Source organism: Schistocerca americana, unplaced genomic scaffold (genome assembly GCF_021461395.2).
Source record: "Schistocerca americana isolate TAMUIC-IGC-003095 unplaced genomic scaffold, iqSchAmer2.1 HiC_scaffold_313, whole genome shotgun sequence".
NCBI lineage: Eukaryota > Metazoa > Arthropoda > Insecta > Orthoptera > Acrididae > Schistocerca > Schistocerca americana.
The window spans coordinates 135,001-140,000 of NW_025726031.1; positions in this window are offsets into that span (position 1 = coordinate 135,001).

Below are 5,000 nucleotides of genomic sequence, written 5' to 3' on the forward strand. Positions count from 1 at the left end.
AAAAGCCCCACTTGGGTGCCGAAGCGAACTCTCCCAGCACAGCGCACGCGCCAACACGTCCGCACAGCTGCGATACAAACCACCTGCGAGAACCGCAGAGGCGACCGAGCAGCAGACGGCGTCGCGGCGCCGAGCGCCGGGCGGCGGCGCATCCTCAGCGCACACAGTCCTCAATCGGACCAGCACACTGCAGATGTCCACCGCGCTTCGCACCGGGCCCGCGAGGACCTACTTTGGCCGCACGGCGCCGCGTGCAGGGTGCGCCGGCGCGCAGCTGCGCCGCCTGCCGCCTCCGTCGGCCGGCGCGCCTGCCACTGGCCGCCCCCACCAGCCGGCTGTAGCGCGTGCGCCCACGCACCGCGCGGCCAGCACGCCGGGAGGCCCCCCCTCACCGGCCGGGGACGGTCCCACCCAGCCACCGCCGCGTATCGCTTCACACCCACATGCCATTCACGTTCGTGGGCATGGTGGGTATCGCTGAAACAACCGGTTGGTAGCTCAACCGATCGTCGCCATCACTGATTCACCTCTAGCGAGAACAACCGCACCACAACGGTTTACCAGTTGTTCATTTGCGTAACGTCACCAGCAAACGTAGACGTCCATCGCCATTTGCAAATTCAACGATTGTTGCATGCCTGTGTCAGGTGTCACGACACACTATGTCTGCCCACATACACGCAACAACATGTGCACGCTTCGCGAACACGTGGAAGGTGGCCCCCGTACGTATGCGATGTCCATTGCGCGAACGACTGTCAACCGGCCTCTGTCGCATGTCGCAGATGTGGAACGCAGTGCACCATGCTGTCACGGTGTGTGAGAAGAGACGACTACGTCTGACAACACGCGCCACTACATCAACAGACGGCTCATGCTGATCGCCATCCAGGGCATACCACACTGCAATCCGGCTCTTATAGGGAGACGACACATAGCTGAGTGCACAACAGTTGGACCGCATGGTTCGCCGTTGTTGGCGCAGTCGTTGTACGGTCACATGTACCACGATGTATCATTCAGTACATGAGGACCAATGTGCAGTACAGTGTGTGATTTGGACGTACAACATCAGCGGACAGTTGACACAGGCCGTACCACAGCGTAGGCTAAGTGCTTCGCCATGCGAATGCCAATGAACAACTGCGAAGGGCATTGAGCATGTACGTCCTGCTGCCATCCACATTACAGTGTATCGCTGCAAGGTGTTTAACATGAAGCGATACACTGGGGACCAGGCAGTGCGAGTAGCAAACTATATTGCGGGGGTTGCAGTTAGGCAACACTACACTAATTTAACGCGTCGTATGACAATTACAGAGCGGGTTAAGGCCCAACGTGTGTTGGGTTAAGGCCCAACGTGTGTTGGGTTAAGGCCCAACGTGTGTTGGGTTAAGGCCCAACGTGTGTTGGGTTAAGGCCCAACGTGTGTTGGGTTAAGGCCCAACGTGTGTTGGGTTAAGGCCCAACGTGTGTTGGGTTAAGGCCCAACGTGTGTTGGGTTAAGGCCCAACGTGTGTTGGGTTAAGGCCCAACGTGTGTTGGGTTAAGGCCCAACGTGTGTTGGGTTAAGGCCCAACGTGTGTTGGGTTAAGGCCCAACGTGGGTTGGGTTAAGGCGCAACGTGGGTTGGGTTAAGGCGCAACGTGGGTTGGGTTAAGGCCCAACGTGGGTTGGGTTAAGGCGCAACGTGGGTTGGGTTAAGGCGCAACGTGGGTTAGGTTAAGGCGCAACGTGGGTTAGGTTAAGGCGCAACGTAGGTTAGGTTAAGGCGCAATATAGGTTAGGTTAAGGCGCAATATAGGTTAGGTTAAGGCGCAATATAGGTTAGGTTAAGGCGCAATATAGGTTAGGTTAAGGCGCAATATAGGTTAGGTTAAGGCGCAATATAGGTTAGGTTAAGGCGCAACGTAGGTTAGGTTAAGGCGCAACATAGGTTAGGTTAAGGCGCAACATAGGTTAGGTTAAGGCGCAACATGGGTTAGGTTAAGGCGCAATATAGGTTAGGTTAAGGCACAATATGGGTTAGGTTAAGGCACAATATGGGTTAGGTTAAGGCACAATATGGGTTAGGTTAAGGCACAATATGGGTTAGGTTAAGGCACAATATGGGTTAGGTTAAGGCACAATATGGGTTAGGTTAAGGCACAATATGGGTTAGGTTAAGGCACAATATGGGTTAGGTTAAGGCACAATATGGGTTAGGTTAAGGCACAATATGGGTTAGGTTAAGGCACAATATGGGTTAGGTTAAGGCACAATATGGGTTAGGTTAAGGCACAATATGGGTTAGGTTAAGGCACAATATGGGTTAGGTTAAGGCACAATATGGGTTAGGTTAAGGCACAATATGGGTTAGGTTAAGGCACAATATGGGTTAGGTTAAGGCACAATATGGGTTAGGTTAAGGCACAATATGGGTTAGGTTAAGGCACAATATGGGTTAGGTTAAGGCACAATATGGGTTAGGTTAAGGCACAATATGGGTTAGGTTAAGGCACAATATGGGTTAGGTTAAGGCACAACGTGGGTTAGGTTAAGGCACAACGTGGGTTAGGTTAAGGCACAACGTGGGTTAGGTTAAGGCACAACGTGGGTTAGGTTAAGGCACAACGTGGGTTAGGTTAAGGCACAACGTGGGTTAGGTTAAGGCACAACGTGGGTTAGGTTAAGGCACAACGTGGGTTAGGTTAAGGCACAACGTGGGTTAGGTTAAGGCACAATACGGGTTAGGTTAAGGCACAATACGGGTTAGGTTAAGGCACAATACGGGTTAGGTTAAGGCACAATACGGGTTAGGTTAAGGCACAATACGGGTTAGGTTAAGGCACAATACGGGTTAGGTTAAGGCACAATACGGGTTAGGTTAAGGCACAATACGGGTTAGGTTAAGGCACAATACGGGTTAGGTTAAGGCACAATACGGGTTAGGTTAAGGCACAATACGGGTTAGGTTAAGGCACAATACGGGTTAGGTTAAGGCACAATACGGGTTAGGTTAAGGTACAATACGGGTTAGGTTAAGGCACAATACGGGTTAGGTTAAGGCACAATACGGGTTAGGTTAAGGCACAATATGGGTTAGGTTAAGGCACAATATGGGTTAGGTTAAGGCACAATATGGGTTAGGTTAAGGCACAATATGGGTTAGGTTAAGGCACAATATGGGTTAGGTTAAGGCACAATATGGGTTAGGTTAAGGCACAATATGGGTTAGGTTAAGGCACAATATGGGTTAGGTTAAGGCACAATATGGGTTAGGTTAAGGCACAATATGGGTTAGGTTAAGGCACAATATGGGTTAGGTTAAGGCACAATATGGGTTAGGTTAAGGCACAATATGGGTTAGGTTAAGGCACAACGTGGGTTAGGTTAAGGCACAACGTGGGTTAGGTTAAGGCACAACGTGGGTTAGGTTAAGGCACAACGTGGGTTAGGTTAAGGCACAACGTGGGTTAGGTTAAGGCACAACGTGGGTTAGGTTAAGGCACAACGTGGGTTAGGTTAAGGCACAACGTGGGTTAGGTTAAGGCACAACGTGGGTTAGGTTAAGGCACAACGTGGGTTAGGTTAAGGCACAATACGGGTTAGGTTAAGGCACAATACGGGTTAGGTTAAGGCACAATACGGGTTAGGTTAAGGCACAATACGGGTTAGGTTAAGGCACAATACGGGTTAGGTTAAGGCACAATACGGGTTAGGTTAAGGCACAATACGGGTTAGGTTAAGGCACAATACGGGTTAGGTTAAGGCACAATACGGGTTAGGTTAAGGCACAATACGGGTTAGGTTAAGGCACAATACGGGTTAGGTTAAGGCACAATACGGGTTAGGTTAAGGCACAATACGGGTTAGGTTAAGGCACAATACGGGTTAGGTTAAGGTACAATACGGGTTAGGTTAAGGCACAATACGGGTTAGGTTAAGGCACAATATGGGTTAGGTTAAGGCACAATATGGGTTAGGTTAAGGCACAATATGGGTTAGGTTAAGGCACAATATGGGTTAGGTTAAGGCACAATATGGGTTAGGTTAAGGCACAATATGGGTTAGGTTAAGGCACAATATGGGTTAGGCTAAGGCACAATATGGGTTAGGTTAAGGCACAATATGGGTTAGGTTAAGGCACAATATGGGTTAGGTTAAGGCACAATATGGGTTAGGTTAAGGCACAATATGGGTTAGGTTAAGGCACAATATGGGTTAGGTTAAGGCACAACGTGGGTTAGGTTAAGGCACAACGTGGGTTAGGTTAAGGCACAACGTGGGTTAGGTTAAGGCACAACGTGGGTTAGGTTAAGGCACAACGTGGGTTAGGTTAAGGCACAACGTGGGTTAGGTTAAGGCACAACGTGGGTTAGGTTAAGGCACAACGTGGGTTAGGTTAAGGCACAATACGGGTTAGGTTAAGGCACAATACGGGTTAGGTTAAGGCACAATACGGGTTAGGTTAAGGCACAATACGGGTTAGGTTAAGGCACAATACGGGTTAGGTTAAGGCACAATACGGGTTAGGTTAAGGCACAATACGGGTTAGGTTAAGGCACAATACGGGTTAGGTTAAGGCACAATACGGGTTAGGTTAAGGCACAATACGGGTTAGGTTAAGGCACAATACGGGTTAGGTTAAGGCACAATACGGGTTAGGTTAAGGTACAATATGGGTTAGGTTAAGGCACAATATGGGTTAGGTTAAGGCACAATATGGGTTAGGTTAAGGCACAATATGGGTTAGGTTAAGGCACAATATGGGTTAGGTTAAGGCACAATATGGGTTAGGTTAAGGCACAATATGGGTTAGGTTAAGGCACAATATGGGTTAGGTTAAGGCACAATATGGGTTAGGTTAAGGCACAATATGGGTTAGGTTAAGGCACAATATGGGTTAGGTTAAGGCACAATATGGGTTAGGTTAAGGCACAATATGGGTTAGGTTAAGGCACAATATGGGTTAGGTTAAGGCACAATATGGGTTAGGTTAAGGCACAACGTGGGTTAGG